The sequence below is a fragment of the Bubalus bubalis genome, chromosome 23 (genome assembly GCF_019923935.1).
Source record: "Bubalus bubalis isolate 160015118507 breed Murrah chromosome 23, NDDB_SH_1, whole genome shotgun sequence".
Classification (NCBI taxonomy): Eukaryota; Metazoa; Chordata; class Mammalia; order Artiodactyla; family Bovidae; genus Bubalus; species Bubalus bubalis.
The window spans coordinates 37,703,978-37,722,944 of NC_059179.1; positions in this window are offsets into that span (position 1 = coordinate 37,703,978).

Here is an 18,967-nt window from a genome sequence, read left to right on the forward strand (position 1 = left end):
CTTGGTTCCCTGACAAAGGGATTGAACGCACGCCAAGGGAAGGTGCCAAGTCCTAACCTCAGACTGCCAAGGAATTCCCCCATCCATGGTAATTATCTGAAGTCAAGGGACCTTAGACCTTTTTAAGGGGATCTAGCTTTTCACTTTCATGCATTGGAGAAGGAAATGGCAACCCACTCCAGTGTTCTTGCCTGGAGAATCCCAGAGACAGAGGCTCCTGGTAGGAGGCCGTCTATGAGGTCGCACAGAGTCGGACACGACTGAAGTGACTTAGCAGCAGCAGCAGCAACAGCAGCAGCATAGAACTGGTGGAGAAGGAAATGGCAACCCACTCCAGTATTCTTGCCTGGAGAATCCCAGGGGCAGAGGAGCCTGGTGGGCTGCCGTCTATGGAGTCGCACAGGGTCGGACACGAACTGAAGCAACTTAGCATGCATGCATGGAGAAGGAAATGGCAACCCACTCCAATGTTCTTGCCTGGAGAATCCCAGGGACGGCAGAGCCTGGTGGGCTGCCGTCTATGGGGTCGCACAGAGTCGGACACGACTGAAGCGATGCTGCACCAGCAGCAGCAGCAGCAGCAGCAGCAGCAGCAGCAGCAGCAGCAGCAGCAGCGTGTGAAACTGCTTGGTACTAGGAGACATTCTCCCACAGGATGGGTTAAGGTGGGAGGCGGAGCCTCCAGTTCCCTGAGAAATATCAAGTCCAGCAGAGGCATCTCTTCGTTCTTGTCCACTAGGGGGCAGCACTTAACTGTGCTGGCCACTGGCGCTCTCCGCTGGAACCTGGAATCTCGAGTGACCCAAAGAGGCAGAGGCTGTTCCGACTGGTAGCCGCTGAATTGCTGGTGTAATGACTGTGACCGGGAGTGTCCCCTGGTGCCAAGAGTGATGTCTCAACCAAGCTTTTCTTGTGGCATGACCGTGACTGTGTCCTCTGTTAACTTGGTCTTGCCTCTTTTTCTGCTTCTTGTTTAATTTTCTAAGCAATGGCTTCCCAGGTGGTGCTAGTGGTAGGCTTTCATCCCTGGGTCAGGAAGATCCCCTGGAGGAGAAAAATGGCAACCCACTCCAGTATTCTTGCCTGGAGGAATCCCATGGACAAAGGAGCCTGGCACCTACAATCCACAGGGCTGCAAAGAGTCAGATACGACTGAGAGACTTAGCACAATACTTTCAGTAAGGATTTGGTATTTTCTCTTAGGTTGACCAGGGTTGATTTCTCTCTCTCTCTCTCTCTCTCTCTCTCTCTCTCAGTTTAGTGGCATCTTGGGGTTTCACATGTCATGTGATTCTCAGCCTATTCTTCCTATATCACCACCATCTCACATCCACTTGACTTGACTTTAATCATCTCTGTTACTGGAATATCTTACAGTATGTTTTCTGGGGCTAATTAACAACAAAGTACCCAAAACTTAAACAATGTGAATGTATCTTAGAGTTCTGCAGGTTAGATGTCTTATACAGGTCTCACTGGGCCAAAATCAAGGTGTTAGCCAGGCTGCTCTTCATTCTGGAGGGTCTAGGGGAGAATCCATTTCCTTTATCTTTTCTGGCTTCTAGAAGTTGCTCATGTTCCTTGACTCATGGCCCCTCTTCCTCCACCTGCAAAGTCAGCAGTAGTCAGTTATGTCTTTCTCCCATTGAATCACTCACTGTTCTTTCTGCCTCCTTCTACATTTAAGGACCCTTGTGATCACTTTGGTCCCATCCATATAATCCAGGATAATCTTTCAATTTTCAGGTTAGCAGATTACCAACTTTAATTCCATTTGAAGCCTTAATTCCCCTTTGTCATGATAGGTAACATATTTCCAGGTTCCAGGGATTAAGTCAGGAACATTTGGTGGGGTGTGTGTGTGTGTGTGTGTGTGTCATATTTTGCATGGGCTTAACGGGTGGCTCAGTGGTAAAGAATCTGCCTGCTAATGCAGGAGATGCAGGAGACGCGGGTTTGATCCCTGAGTAGGGATGAACTCCCCTGGAGAAAGAAGTGGCAACCCACTCCAGCATTCTTGCCGGGGAAATACCATGGACAGAGGAGCCTGGTGGGCTACAGTCCATGGGGTTGCAAAGAGTAGGACATGACAGCGACTGAGCATGCACATGTCATATTTTGCCTTCCATACTCACCTTCTCGCTGAAGTCAGGATTTCTCATCCTGAGAAACCATTTCTTTGGTCCTGCTACCTGTGTGCATGTGCTACCCAGCTCTCCTGGATTCCATGCTAAGCTCCTTGGAGGAGGGTCTACTCTTGCTGTTTCCCATCCTTTTTCACCCACTCCTTTTTTAAAAAACTCAGATATGATTCACGTACCATAATAGTCACTCTTTTAAAGTGTACAATTTAGTGGTTTTAGTGTGTTCACTATAGTGTGAAGCCATCAGCACTATCTAATTCTAGAACATTATCATTACCCTAAAAAGAAACGCTATACCCATGATCAGTCACTCCCAATTCCTCCCTTCCTCAGTCTCCAGCAACCACTAAACTTCTGTCTCTGGATCCACCTATTCCAGCCTGGGCAGTTCATATAAATGTAATCATAGAATACATGGCTATTTGTATCTGGCTCATTTCACCAAATTCCCTGGTAGCTCAGGTGGTAAAGAATCCACCTGCCATGCAGGAGACCCTGGTTCGATTCCTTGGTTTAGAAGATCCCCTGGAGAAGTGAATGATAACCCACTCCAGTATCTTGCCTGGAGAATTCCATGGACAGAGGCGCCTGGCGGGCTACAGTCCATGGGGTTGCAAAGAGTCGGACACGACTGAGTGACTTTCATGTCATAGTGTTTCCAAGTGTCATTCATTCTTACATATCTCCCAGCCTGGCTTCCATGAATCTTTCCCATGCTTCACTTGCTGAGCTCCCTGTAGCATCCACTCAGTTGCTTCCAAATTTCATGGCCTTTCACGGCCTTAGTCAGTCACTGGTGGCAACCTCCCTCTTGGAACACTCCATCCTTGGCTTCCACCATGATGCCCCTTCCTGGTTCTCCTTCCATCTCTACGCCCTTGCTTCTCCTCTGGCCTTAGTCTCTCCCCTGGTCTTCTGAAAGGAACTGCCCCCCAATGGTTAGCCTAGGTTCTCTGCTGTTTCCTGTATCCCAGAGGTTCTAACACCCCAGGCTGGGACCTTAGATTGTGGATAACATTTTGTACATGCATCCATAGCTTTCATCTGCTTCTCAAATGGGTCCATGAATAGTAAAATGTTAAAAGCCACAGCTATGTAATCTTTCTGCCTTTGAGAAGAGAGGTTGCCAAGAAACTCTGGGTTGCAAGTGACAGAAACCCAACGTAAGCCAAGTTGGACAAAGAGGGAATTTAGAGACTTACATGCCTGGAGTAGCTCAAAGAACTCAAGGAAGCACAGCGGCTTTGTGGATTTGGGTGAACTGTGGATTTGGGTGACAGCATGTTGCTGTCAGAATTCTTTATTTTTCAACTCTGCTTGGCTTATTCTCTCCTTAAAATTAGCTTTTTCACACACCACAGAGTCTGGCACCTGGCAGCCCTCAATTTCTTCCCACTCTGGGACTAAAAAACCAAGCCCTTCTCCTCCAACTGCAACTTAAAAGTCCTGAGGGAGGGCTCTGAGCACCCTGTGTTGGGTCATATCCTCATCACTGGAGCAGTAATGTGGCCAAGTGAGTTGTGTGCTAGGATTGTGTTGTGTACCCTTGTATATTGTGGGGCAGGGCTCAGAGGTCCTGCCAGATGACCCTAATGGGCATGAAGGGGGAGCAGCTCTTAGAAGAGGTGTGTGCATGTGCTGGACAGTGAGAAACAGCCGATGTCTCCTTCAGGAGCCTGCCAGCCACTGTTGCCATGACTACCACCATGTGGCTAACTCCCAGTTATCCAGATGTCTCCTGAGGCCTACCCGGTGGTCCACTGGCACCCCCAAACTGAGCATCTCTGGGGTCCCCAGTCTTGTCAATGGCACCACTCTCAGCAAGTCTCCCAAGCTTCTCCCAGTTTCTTGCCCCATTGAATGGCCGTCCCCACTCCTGCCTAGGTAGTGGCCCAGGCCCACTTATCTTTGCACTTCAACATCGTTCCCAGCCCTTGTTCTCATCCCCAAGGCTCTCTGCCTAGGGAAGACCCTCAGTGTCCGTGCCTCAATCCACCCTCCTGAACTCTTAGTGAGACGCCCTGGCTCAAGGAAGATTCAGCCACCATCCATGGAGCCCCTACTCCATGCCAGAAATATGCTCAGCATCACTTAAAACAAATCCTCATAACAATTCCATGAGTAAGATAGTGTTATCGCCAATTTATAGGATAGGAAAGTGAGCTTTAGTAAATTAAGGGCTTGCTGAAAGAGGCAGGGGTGGTGGAGGAGAAGAATCGCAAGGAGAGATAAGAAAGCCTTCCTCAGCGATCAATGCAAAGAAATAGAGGAAAACGATAGAAAGGGTGAAGACTAGAGATCTCTTCAAGAAAATTAGAGATACCAAGGGAACATTTCATGCAAAGATGGGCTCAATAAAGGACAGAAATGCTAGGGACCTAACAGGAGCAGAAGATATTAAGAAGAGGTGGCAAGAATACACAGAAGAACTGTACAAAAAAAATCTTCACAACCCAGATAATCATGATGGTGTGATCACTCACCTAGAGCCAGACATCCTGGAATGTGAAGTCAAGTGAGCCTTAGAAAGCATCACTATGAACAAAGCTAGTGGAGGTGATGGAATTCCAGCTGTTGCTGCTGCTGCTATTTCAAATCCTGAAAGATGATGCTGTGAAAGTGCTGCCCTCAATATGCCAGCAAATTTGGAAAACTCAGCAGTGGCCACAGGACTGGAAAAGGTCAGTTGTCATTCCAATCCCAAAGAAAGGCAATGCCAAAGAATACTCAAACTACCGCACAATTGCACTCATCTCACATGCTAGTAAAGTAATGCTTAAAATTCTGCAAGCCAGGCTTCAGGAATACATGAACTGTGAACTTCCAGATGTTCAAGCTGGTTTTAAAAAAGGAAGAGGAACCAGAGATCAAACTGCCAACATCCGCTGGATCATCGAAAAAGCAAGAGAGTTCCAGAAAAACATCTATTTCTGCTTTATTGACTATGTCAAAGCCTTTGACTGTGTGGATCACAATAAACTGTGGAAAATTCTGAAAGAGATGGGAATACCAGACCACCTGACCTGCCTCTTGAGAAACCTGTATGCAGGTCAGGAAGCAACAGTTAGAACTGGACATGGAACAATAGACTGGGTCCAAATAGGAAAAGGAGTACATCAAGGCTGTATATTGTCACCCTGCTTATTTAACTTATATGCAGAGTACATCATGAGAAACGCTGGGCTGGAGGAAGCACAGGCTGGAATCAAGATTGCCGGGAGAAATATCAATAACCTCAGATATGCAGATGACACCACCCTTATGGCAGAAAGTGAAGAAGAACTAAAGAGCCTCTTGATGAAAGTGAAAGAGGAGAGTGAAAAGGTTGGCTTAAAGCTCAACATTCAGAAAACGAAGATCATGGCATTTGGTCCCATCACTTCATGGCAGATAGATGGGGAAAGAGTGGAAACAGTGGCTAACTTTACTTTTCTGGGCTCCAAAATCACTGCAGATGGTGGCTGCAGCCATGAAATTAAAAGATGCTTACTCCTTGGAAGGAAAGTTATGACCAACCTCAATAGCATATTAAAAAGCAGAGACATTAGTTTGCCAACAAAGGTTCGTCTAGTCAAGGCTATGATTTTTCCTGTGGTCATGTATGGATGTGAGAGTTGGACTGTGAAGAAGGCTGAGCGCCGAAGAATTGATGCTTTTGAACTGTGGTGTTGGAGAAGACTCTTGAGAGTCCCTTGGAATGCCAGGAGATCAAACCAGTCCATCCTAAAGGAGATCAGTCCTGGGTGTTCATTGGAAGGACTGATGCTGAAGCTGAAACTCCAATATTATGGCCACCTGATGAGAAGAGTTGACTCATTGGAAAAGCCCCTGATGCTGGGAAAGATTGAGGACAGGAGGATGAGATGGTTGGATGGCATCATCCACTCAATGGACATGGGTTTGGGTGAACTCCGGGAGTTGGTGATGCACAGGGAGGCCTGGCGTGCTGTGGTTCATGGGGTCGCAAAGAGTCGGACACGACTGAGCAACTGAACTGAACTGAACTCTAATTCTGAGTGTAATGTCTATATTCTGGTTCCCCTCCATTGCCTTTTCAAATAGTTGCCTAATGAATTTATTTTATTTATTTTTATACTGTTATTTTATTTTCCTAATTATGAAAGAGTACAATATGCTGATTTTGGCTCACACAGCTGTTCTGAAAACTGTAGTTTATAAAAAAGTGTCCTTAAGCAGCCCTGGGGCCTTGCTCATTGCTCACAAAGGGAAGTCCTGCGGAGGTCACCCTGATATCCAGGCCTCCCTGCAAGCTGGGGGGTCCTTCTCTCCTGCTGGTTGTCTGGGGTCACCAGGAGGGAAGAAAGCCTGTTTCCAAAAATCATTAAGCGGGAGAATTCAGCGTTAAGCACTTAACACTGAGCGCTTGATAATAAGTAAGCATCTGATAAGGTTACGTATTAGATAAGACTGCATGATGTGATAGTTATAGGACAGTTATGTTGGTGGTTTATTCGCTAAGTCATGTTCAACTCCTGTGACCTCATGGACTATAGCCCGCCCAGCTCCTCTGTCCATAGGATTCTCCAGGCAGGAATGCTAGAGTGGGTTGCCATTCTCTTCTCCAGGGGTCCTTCCTGACCCAGGGATCAAACTTGGGTTGCCTGAATTGCAGGTTCTGGGGGAGAGGGGGGAGAGCTGCATTGTCCTGGCTGCCCTGGAGGAGGTACCCTGTGGCCTCCTCTGGGCGGCTTCCACAGGCTCTGCTGTTTGTTTGCTTGTTAATGTGCTGGTTTTCAGTCTCTCCCCCAGCCCCCCAGATAAGCTGCAAATGAGGACCTTGCCTGTCTTCTTCAGGACCAGTGCTAGACCGTGAGTAGGTGCTCGATACGTGCTAGCTAGGTGCTCGATTCGTACTGGCTAGGTAGATGGATGGTTGGATGGCCTGGAGGGAGAAGGAAAAGAGTTTCTAGTTCAAGTCCTAGAATGAGATATTTTGAATTGTTACTGTACCACCCAGTGTTGTCATTCAGTTGCTAAGTGGTATCTGACTCTGTTGTGACCCCATGGACTGTAGCCCACCAGGCTCCTCTGTCCATGGAATTTCCCAGGCAAGAGTACTGGAGTGGGTTGCCATTTCCTTCTCCAGGGGATCTTCCCAACTCAGGAATCGAAACCGTGTCTCCTGCTTGGCAGGCGGATTCTTGACCACTGAGCCACCAGTTCCACCGAAGTGGTCATTTATTTTCTACTGAGTAGATCAAGTGTGCCTGAATAGGGAAACCCTGCAAGGACAGGGCCTCCAGCCAGGTATAGCAGTCTCCGTGCTCCCAGGCCCTCCAGGCCGCTCCTCCCGCAGGAGCCTCCTGCTGTAGAACACTGGGCTGCTCTCTAATTGACCTTGAAAGAGGCGCTATTTACAGCTGCAACTTAGCAGCCATTGACCTTGAATTGATTAAGCCAGCATTTTGAAAAGGAGAACTACAGGAACAGGAACAAAGAACCCCATGGACTGAGGATTTCACACCATCCATTTACCTCCTTTGCATCCAGTATGTGTGTTAAAAAAAAAAAATAAACAAACAATTAATGAATTACTTAGAAGAGGAAACAGGTCCAAATTTTTCTCAGCAGGAGGGCACACTGGCTGCCTAGATCCTTGAAAGGGCATTCCCAGCCCTCATTAGTTCTAACTGGAGAGGTCTGTCCATTCTCCCAAGCCGGCAGCTGATGAGGGCTCACAGGGCTGGGGCTTTGTCAGAGATTGTAAACTCTTTAGATCTGCTTTTTTTTTTTTTTTTTTGTGGCAGCTCCAGCACTTGGCAGGGCACCCAGAAAGAGCAGAAAACCTGGGTTTTCCTCTTGGCTCTGCCTGGCTGAGCTCAACCGGGCAAGTGACCTCCCTTTTGGGGCTTCAGATCACTCATGTGTAAAATGAGGGGGTTGGAAAAGTACATTGGTTTCTAAACCTTTTACTTTTTTCCCCCTGAAATCTGTTCTTTAAATGAAAGCTAAGTGGGTCTCCTCTTCCCCTCCAGCACATTGAAATGAAAGTTGGAAAAAAAGATGGGGTAGGAAGAGGCAATGGGGTCCCCTACGCACCCACTCCCAATCTCCAGTCTGAGAAGCGGGATCCATGGAACTGCCCAGCTTCTGGGGCATGCAATGTGGAAACCACTTCATGCTCTCCTGCCCAGCTCTAATTGGAGTTGTTCCTCATCAGAAGAAGCCTAATGCTTTTAGTATCTAGGAGTTGTGCATGGTTGCTAGTAATAAAGTGTTAGTCAGTCAGTCATGTCTGACACTTTGCGACCTCATGGACTGTCATCTGCCAGGTTCCTCTGTCTGTGAATTTCTCCAGGCAAGAATACTGGAGTGGGTAGACACTCCCTTCTCCAGGGCATCTTCCCAACCCAGGGATCGAAGCCAGGTCTCTTGCATTGCAGGCAGATTCTTTACCTTCTGAGCCACCATAGGAACCTGATAAATAAAAGTTTAAGCAGATTGAGGTGGTTGTTCATTCATTCAGTAATGAGAAGTCTGAAGGCAGGCACTCCACGACTAGTATGGTAGCTCCACAGCATCATCTGGGAGAAGAGTTCCAGACTCCTTTTATTTTTCTATTCCTTTATTTTAAGCATATGGCTCCCATCCTCAAAGTTGGCTCATGGTTAGAAAATGGCTGCTGAAGCTCCAGACATCACACTCACGTTCTAAACAAGAAAAAGGTGAAAGGGAAGAAGGACAGACAAGCACTTGCCAATTCAGTCTGCTCCTTTTAAAAAGTTTCCCTGGGTGCATTACTGGAGATTCCAGCTGATGTAACCTTGGCAAGAACAGTGTCACATGACTACTGGGTGCAAAGGAAGCCAGGAAACATTAGTATCATCATTTTTTTAAACCAAGGTGTATTGGCACCCAGCATAAAATTGGCGTTCTGCTAATAATGACAAGGAGAGACTGGATATTGGGTGGGCCACAGGATAAACAAACAGCTAACAGCTCCAGAGCACTTATTAAATACCATGCATGCATTATCTCATTTAATTCTCATAACTGCCTAGTGAGGTGAACACTCATCATTCCCATTTTATAGCTGAGGAAGTCAGAGCTCCAAGAAGTTAAGTGACTTGGCCACAGCAAACAAGTGTTGAAGCCAGGATATTAACCCAGGCACTCAAGCTAGAGTCCAAACCCTTAACCACCAGATTATACTGCTATGGTAAAGACCAAAATGTAGATTACATGCAGGGCTTTTCAATGCTGTTTCAGCATCTTTACAAAAGAGAGACACAGCAGTCCAAAGAGAGCCAATGCCTGCCTTTTCTCCTCCTCTGCCGTTTCCACATCCTCTTTCTCTAAGGACAACCGCGGTGGCAGACTGAATTGGCTATGATGCATTTACCAGAAGGTAAGTGTTTAGATACGGTTTGGAGGGAGTTCAGGGGAAACATTTTCAGGGACTTGACTTAGAGAAATGATTGATGAAGCAAGATTAAAAGAGCTAAGTCTATATGGGCTGGCACAGTATGAAAGGGAGGGAGGGAAGAAGGCAGCATGGAAGTTGAGCACGTAGGCAGCCTGAGTGTTCCAGAAACCTAGGGGCAGGCTGCGGTCCACGAGGCAGAGGGCTCACAACTCAGATCCCGTTGGAAAAGGACCAACAGCAAGCCCGTTGCAATGTCTTTATGTCGTTTCATATTTACAGACCACTTGGGCCACTTTTTTCTCTTTTAATCACCACAATATCATCCCAGGTGACATCACATACACCGGGCAGTGGGAAATCCAGGAGTGTGGACGGCATTAAAAACAGCATCTTGGGCTTCCTTGGTGGTCCAGTGGTTAAGAATCTGCCTGCCAGTACAGAGGTACAAGGGTTTGATCCCCAGTCCAGGAAGACCCCACGTGCTTCAGAGCAACTAAGCCCGCGTGCCAAAAACTACTAGCTCACAGGCCACAGCTACTAAAGTTGCCCGCACACCCTGGGGCCCATGCCCCACAAAAGAGAAGCCAGCTCAACGAGAAGCCCACGCGCCACAACCAGAAAGTAATACCCACTTACCAGAACTAGAGGAAACCCATGTGCAGCAACGAAGACCCAGAGCAGCCAAACATAAATCAATAAATTAAAAAGTGGCGTCTTCATTCAGTACATCCACTGAGACATCATAGTTGCACAATAAAAGTTCTCTGTAGCTAATATAGCTTAGAACCAAATCCATGGACATAGCCCTTGTGGGTCAGGATTTCTCTTAAGGGAAGTGCAACTTCAGCTTGTTCATCAGGAGGCAGACTTCAGAAGAGAAAGTAGGAATACTCCACTGTAAGACCAAGGAGTAATGCAAGTGAAATTCTCGTGAGCCAACACAGGAAGAGCTAGCTCCTAACCTGGCATTTTATTTTCTAATTGAGTTCTTTTTTAACAGAGGCTTTCTGAGCTTTTGGTAACATTCTATATCTTGATCCATTTGTGAAAATTCATTGTGCTTTATTATTCATATTTGCATTTTCTTTACCAAAAAAAACAACAACCCCAAAACACCCAAAACACAAAAAACCAAAAACAGGCATCTTCAACATTTCAAGGTGCTAAAATGGCATTCTGGTTAAGACTGGGATGTGGCAGAGACCACTGAGTGTCTCACAATCTCACTCTCTGCTTCCTCCTTAGAAGGAGACTCCTGATTTTTAACTGGGCACAGGGCTAGCTGGAATGAAACTACTGTACGTTTTCCACCTTCTCTTGCAACTGAGTGTTGCCTTGTGACCAAGTTCTGGGCAATGGGATATGTGATAATCATAGCAAGCAGTTTTAAGAAGTCACCTTCTTTCCTTCCCTTCTCCTTCTTGTTGGCTTGAAAGCAGATGAAATGGCTGGATCTTTGCAACTATCATAGTCCAGGAGGTGGAAATTGTGCTGTGGTTGTTGGCACACAGCACAGCTGGTCCTTGATCATGTAGCTCTCACAGCAGCCCTGAACTGTTTTTCTCCAGTTTTCTTTTTATAAAGGTGAATAAACTGCTATCCTGCTTAAGCAGCTGTTTTGGGGTTTCTCTGATTTGTAGCCAAATTTAATCCCAATAGATATATAGGATGGACCCCAAATTCAGATTCTTTTGAGGAGAGGGAGGAGACAGTGGGATCAGTTTCAATTCTATTGGTAAAAAGTTTGTTTCTTAACCTGGGTGGTGAGCATACAGGTGGTACATATGTTAAATTTTAAACTTTTGGGGGTATATCTAAGTGTCACACATTAAATCTCTTTATATGTATTGGTAAAAATAGTGTCAAAGCAAGACCATGAGCTACACAGAAAAATAATCAAATGGTGGCGATTTGGGGTTTCACCCCCCACTCTGGGTTCAGATCAGCTTTGGTGTGAGACTCTAACTGCTGTCTCTGAATAAGCTTAATGGACAGAGTGAGCAAGATTTGAAGGGGCAAGGGTGGGTTCAGCTTATGGATACCAAACCCAGTGTTTGGGAGCAGGAAGGGAAGAAGAAGAAGACAGGAGCTTGGCACCATTCTCTCCCCCACTCTGCCCAGGCCCTGTCTGGGATGGGTCAACCAGAATCTCTTACTGCAAACAAGCCATGGAAAGGTCTCTTTTTCCCATCCACCTACCTCATCCCTCTGCTCTCCACCAATCCCCACTTTTATTTTAAGAGAGTAAAAATAAATGTATTTAAAATCCTATATTTGCATGACAACAAATTCAACTAGATGTGGTTAAAGTGAAATATCCACAAAGCTTCCTCCTCTGGTCTAATCCTACCCTTTGGAGCTAGTCATGCTGAACAGCAGAGTGAGCCTGTGACTGCTGGCAAAGGCAAGTTTAAAGGCTAGAGCCCCAGGGAGACCAGGCAGATGTCTTGGTGGTGTAGGAGTAAAGAATCTGCTTGCCAGGGTGGGAGACCTAGGAGACTTGGGTTCAATTCCTGGGTTGGGAAGATCCCCCGGAGAAGGAACTGGTAACTCACTCCAGAATTCTTGCCTGGAGAGTCCCATGGACGGAGAAGCCTGGTGGGCTACAGTTCATGGAGTCCCAGAGTCGGCCAGGACTGAGAGATTGCACACAGTCTTCTGCCTAGGTACTGCCCATGGATATTGTAGGCTGCCGTGGTAGGGAAGGGCTGCTACTACGGAAGGGTCGGCCTGGGATCTCCTTGAACCTGTAAACTCCACACCACTGCTTTCACTACTCCTTCCACTGCCTCCCTCTGAATGCATCTTCAGTTCTCACGATGGGGGCGCCCATCCAGGAAGCCAGCCCTGATCTCTCTCCTCCCTGCAGGAATCCCCAGCCTCACCTTTGGGCCCCCAGAGCTCACGAAGACATCATGGAAACACTTGCAGCCCTTTATAGCATGGACATGAGCCTGTGTCTCGTCTGGCCTTGGGGAGCCCCTGGGGGCAGGTTTCTCTCTCTGTTCTCTGAGCCTTCAGACCAGCTGGAGCCCACCCCACGCTTGCTGATTGAAAATGGGTGTTTGGCCCAGATGTCTGTTTGGAGCCACATCTAAGACAGCCTGTACTGTGGGAGAGGCTCCCCACCTTCCCGGGTGCCTGAGCCAGTCACCACAATCCTCTCATCCCGACAAGAAAAAAACCCGCCAACCTCTGCTGGGCTGAACCCTCTGAGAAGTGGGATAAGATTCCAGAGCCGGGGCCCAGCCTGCCTGGAAGGCTGAGGGCAACGTCTACCTTGAGGGCCTGGGACCGGAAACGGAGGGGCGGGGGCAGGAAGGAGTGGGGGAGGAGCCGGCGGTGAAGGCTCTCCAGGATCCCCGCGCTTTGTAGCGGCGTCTTCTCTGTCACCTCCATGAAAGCACCTCAAAGCAGGTGTCACTCTCCTCTCATGGCACAGAGAACACTAGGTCAGTGGGAGAGCTTGCCCAAGGTTCTGCTGCAGGAAAAGGAGGCCTGGCTTGGGACAGTCTGCTTGCTTCTAAATAAGCGGACGTTTGGGTCAGGGCATGCTGTGACTGTTTCTTGTAGGCCCACTGCACAGAGAGGCTGGTCACTTGCTGGGAGATGGGTCCAGTCTAAATAGGAAGACAGACAAGATGCTTCCAGTTCAGTTCAGTTCAGTCACTCAGTTGTGTCTGACTCTTTGTGATTCAGATTTGGATTGCAGCATGCCAGGTTTTCCTGTCCATCACCAACTCCCAGAGCTTGCTGAAACTCATGTCCATCGAGTCGGTGATGCCATCCAACCATCTCATCCTCTCTCGTCCCCTTCTCCTCCTGCCTTCAATCTTTCCCAGCATCAGGGTCTTTTCCAAGGAGTCAGTTCTTCACATCAGGTGGCCAAAGTATTGGAGTTTCAGCTTCAGCATCAGTCCTTCCAATGAATATTCAGGACTGATTTCCTTTAGGATGGACTGGTTTGATCTCTTGCAGCCCAAGGGACTCTAAAGAGTCTTCTCCAACACTACAGCTCAAAAGCATCCATTCCACACTGGTGCTCTATTGATATATGGACTCTATACCCACATCCCTATGTACACGGACACAATAAAGCTCAAAGCTCTTTAGTCCTGTTGCTAAAGGTTGCAAAAGAAAGCTATTTAAAACAAGTGCATGGTGGCTGAGTCCAGGAGAGAAGAATGCACATTTGGGAAGAGAGATTTTTGAAATTGCTGCTTAGCTGAGTGACCTTGGGTAAATAACTGGACTCCACTGAACTTCAGTTTCCTCATCTGTAAAATGAAAATAGCTATGTTTTCCTTGCCTAATTGTCCAAGGATTACATGTACATGAGGTATTTAACTCAAGCCTGGGCCATAGCAAGTGCTCAGTGAATGAGCTGTTATTATTAAAATGAATTGTGTGTGTGTGCTCAGTCATGTCCGACTCTGTGACCACACGGACTGTAGCCTGCCAGGCTCCTCTGTCCATGGATTTCTCCAGGCAAGAATACTGGAGTGGGTTGCCATTTCCTTCTCCAGAGAATCTTTCTGAGCCAGGGATTGAACTTGCATCTCTTAAGTCTCCTGCGTTGGCAGGAGAGTTCTTTACCACTAGCACCACCTGGGAAGCTACCATTAGGAGACATTTTTGTCTCTCCCAAGCATACAGCAGAGTGCTGAGCCCATGGGGGCAGGAATTATATCCTCCCTCGTCTCTGATCTCTGGTGCCCAGACATCATCTGGCACAGAGGAGGCACTTGGTAAAGGTCTGCTGGGTTGAACTCAAGACTTGTTATTCTTCATTGTTATGGGGCACTCTGCCTTTATTAAAATCCTCTGAGTATAGTATTCCTTTTGAGCTTTTCCAAATGCCTGTGGAGCAGGCAGGACAGGTGATACTATTGTTCCCACTTTATGGCTGAAGAACACTGAGGCTTAGAGCAAAAATGCCTCCTGCCCAAGTCATGTGGCTGAGCTGAGCTGAGGTCAGTCTCTTCAGACTGTGGATTTCACGACCACTGTGTGTGAAAACCATCCACGGGAAGTGTATGGTGTTGGAATGAGCTGAGTTGGAAACCCCTTGGGAGACAGCCCCCTCCATCACATCCCAGGGTTCTCTGCCCACAGATTCAGAAAGGGTTTCAGAGAATGACTCAGTGTAGGTCATCTAAGTCACACTGATCTTGGCCCATCTTTCTACCCAGGCACAGTCCTGCTCTGCATCCAAGGTAGATGCCAGCTGGACCTCCTGGCCCATCACAAAGGACCTGGAGAGCCTGTGGATTTCAGAGCAGGTCAGACAAGGACTGCCTGGGGCACTTGGAGGAACTGGAAGTATGGGGCCTTGCCTGGCTGCAAACAACACCTACGGTCTGCATCCTGGCCCGGTTGACAGCCTCACTGACAGGTTTAGTACCGGGTTTTATGACTTCGAAGCTTAGTCACTGCCTAAGGAAGTCAGCCTGCTCAGAAACTAACATTTAGCAAAGCCATGACCCAGATGCTTAAGCAGGGAAAGGCTTCTCCACCCTTGGCAGAATTGGCCTCTGGAACCAAGTCCGGGGATACAGGAGGCAGCGAGGCTGAGGTCCTGGTATCTTTCAGTGACCCACATGGTTGTCCTTTATTTGCCCAAGTTTCCACTGCTGAGTTTTAAGGGAGCAAGGAGCAGATGTCCGCTACCACCAGAGACAGCCTGACAAGGGCCAAGGGCTTCTGATCCCTGTCCCCAGGCCTTCCTTATGAGTTGAATCTGATGGGGTGAAGAGCAGAGGTCTGGTTTATCCTGTGGTAGATAAATCAACCCCCCTCCTGGCTTTCACTTCATGCCCTGCAGACAGAAGATCAGTCTCTGATCCAAAGCAGTTCAAGCCTGGATTCCTCCACGTTGTTCCCCACCCCCACCTTGGCCTCTATGAAAACTGGAAGCTTCTCCAGCATCTCTTCAGCCTTGACCCAGGTCTGCAATCTACCCTTCCCATGAGGCTGGAACAGGCCTAGGCAGAGTGGGGAGTGGGGACACACCTCAGCCCAGGTCACACAGCTGCCTTCCTGCTATGAGGACGTGGGATCCTGCTGGGGACTCCAGCTAATTGGGGACCCCGACCCAGGCTGAAGAAGAGATGAGGTGCCCAGTTAACTGGAAACCAGCCCTGACCGAGAGTTGGGCTCTGTAGCTCTTAAGTTTGGATGGGGAGGAGGAACCTGGAGGATGCCATTGATCTTAGGTTGGTTGACTTGCCCAGTCCCCTCACAGCGTGGCTTTAGGACACTTGCCACATCATGTATTTTAATTCTCCAGGAGCTCACTTAGCCCTTTCTCCCTCACTCAAGTTACCACTGTCACTTGCCTGGTGATAACCACAAGAGTCTTCTCATGGATCTCCTGATTGGAGTGTTAGCTCCACTCCAGCCGCTCTTTTTCTTTCTTTCCCTCCCTGGGATTTTTATCTTGTCAAATACAATCCATCTCCTTCATTTCTCTTTCTCCCTTTCCAAGACACGTAAGTTTTATTTTAAAAATTGCTCCTGCTTTCTAGTGAATTTTAATACCACAACACCTGCTGTAATACCACAAAGTGAAGTGAAAGTTGCTCAGTCATGTCTGACTCTTTGAGACCCCATGGACTATACAGTTGTTGGACTTCTCCAGGCTAGAATATTGGAGTCAGTAGCCATTCCCTTTTCCAGGGGATCTTCCTCACCCAGGGATTGAACCCAAGTCTCCTGCATTGTGGGTGGATTCTTTACCAGCTGAGCCACCAAGAAAGCCCAAAAATACTGGAGTGGGTAGACTATCCCTTCTCCAGTGGATCTTCCCAACCCAGTAATTGAACTGGCGTCTCCTGCATACCAGGGACAGCCCAGGACCACAAAACGTGCTATTAAACAGGCACTTAAATTTTTATACAAATGAATTAGGATGGCATCACTGATAAGTCTATAAAACAAGTAGGATAAACTTGTGCAACTGGGCAGCTCCAGGCTCTAGGGGCCAGTTGTCCAGTACATCACGTCCAAATTTACATCATCACAAAATCAGTATCAATGCAAAGGTTTTATTGAAGCAGCATCAATACTAACCTTTTGGAGGACTTTAGCCCCAGAAAGTCCTAGCTTTAAATCCCAACTCTGCCACACGCTAATTTTATGACATAGGCCAAAGAATAAGCCTCAATTCTAGTTTATCCATCTAGAAAATGATAGCAAACACAACTTCATAGAGTTGTTGTGAGGTTTAAATACTGTGTCAGCTAGCTATTGCTGTGTAACAGTCAACCAGTACATCTCAGTGACACCCAACAACAAAATATTTATTTCTAATGTTTCCAAGGGCTGGCTGGGACCAGCTGCTGGAGCTGGGCTAGGCTGGGCAGCTCTGGTTCAGGCTGTGTCTGGATAACTCCAGTCTGCTCCACGAATCTTACTGCGGGCCCAGGCTGAGGGGGCAACAGCTGCCTAGGGGAATCTCTTCTCATAGCCAGAGCAGAGACACAAGAAAAAGACTGCTCAGGAGCATTTCAAGTCCTTGCTTGCATCTTTTCTACTAACATCCCATTGTCTAAAGTAAGTCACGTGGCTGAGCTTGGTGACAGGGATCAGGAAGCACAGGCTGCCCACAATTGCCCCAAGGCAAGAGCATGAGTGCAGGGAGGAACGAAGAATCAGGGTTGCTCATTCAGGCAACCACAGAGGACAATGCTCACCGAAAGCAGCTATTCAGCTTCTGACATGTGGTAGGTGCTTACTGAAAGGTAACCATGATCACTGCATGACCCCTTAGAATTTGGGCAAAGCAAAATGTCTCAGTCTCATCCTCGGTAAGCAGCAAAGTCAGGAATGGGCCTCCAAGCTTCTTGCTACTGGTCAACATTTTTTTAAGTGGTCCCATCACTAGCTTCCCATGTCTGACTTATCCCAACCCCATACACCAAGAGAGATAGGTAGGATAGATACGGGAAGGTAGAAGTGAGAAACTTAGGCCACAGCAGCCAACGATATGGCCAGACTTGTAGATATCAAAGGGGAGATTGATCAGCACCTCTATTCCCATTTGCTTAGTGATGGGGAACCACTGGGAAGAACAAGGCCATGCATTAGAATCCTGGTTCTGCAGCTCACTGGCTGGGTCATGGACGGCTCCTGCAGATGGAAGTTCTTTTTGAGTGGTCTGTTTGCATTAGGTCCCCACATCATTCACTCTCATGGTACCTTTGGCCTTTTTCTAACTATACTTTACAGTAACATAAATATAATCATATATTTATTTGTGGGCTCATTTCTTTAATGTGGGCTTCCCTTGTGGCTCAGCTGGTAAAGAATCTGCCTGCAATGCGGGAGGCCTGGGTTCAATTTCTGGGTTGGGAAGATCTCCTGGAGAAGGTAAGGGCTACCCACTCCAGGATTCTGGCCTGGAGAATTTCATGGACTGTATAGTTCATGGGGTTGCAAAGAGTCGGACATGACTGAGCAACTTTCACTTCACTTCTTTAATGTGGGTCTTCCTCACCAGACTGTAAGCTCCATGAAGGCAGGGCCCATGTCTGTTTGGGTCAGTCCTTACCTGGTACGAGGCACAGTACTTGGTATGTTCATTTGTAGGGTGAATGAATAGATAAGTCCCAACTCTCCGAGCTTCACTATTCTCATGTAAAATGTGAGACAATATGTTCTTTAAAGAGATAGTTTCTTTGAGAAATGTAAAGAAAACTATTAGGAGCATGCCTTCCTTGGAGCCTGGCATGGTGTGGGTACATGGTCCATGGTCCATCTGCTCAGCACTTCACCCTTAGTTTTTACCATTGAGTGGTTAAGGGCGCAGAGTTCAGATGTTCAAATCAGACCCGTACTTCTAGCTTCTCTTTCCAGCTCATTCCCCATCCCCTCATGGACACTGGGGGCCTTAACGCTAGATTTCTGGGCTGCCTCCCTCAGCTGCTCCTGTCTAGCCTATTGAGAAACCCCTCCTCATTGGTTGCCCCTCTATCCCCATCCCCGCCTTCCTCATGGCCCCTAGGTACTTCTGACTCAGGATTGTGATTTGCTAAGGACACACTGGTAATTCCTCATGGTGATTAAAATACTGAAATCCTCTCATACCAGATGGTAAAAAGTACTAGTTCACAAGACTACGAAGCATCATTGTAGTCCCTGGCAGACATTGGCCCTGGCAGCCTAGAGGTTACCAGGTGGCCAGATGCTAGAGAGTAGGCTGGCAGCCCTTGATGGCACCAAGTGGATGGGGGCAGTGAGGGTAAATGCCATGCCAGCCCACTGCCCCAGAGCAGCCAGCATTGGTGGGTACAAGAGAGCAGGTGGCAAGGCAGGCAGTCACAGTGGCAGAGGCTCTCTCCCTCCAGACGACGGGGGAGGTGTGTGTGTTCCTAGCCATGACGTGTGGGCACAAGGCCACGCTTCACTGGCTGTAAGAGGACACCAGGGACCTCGT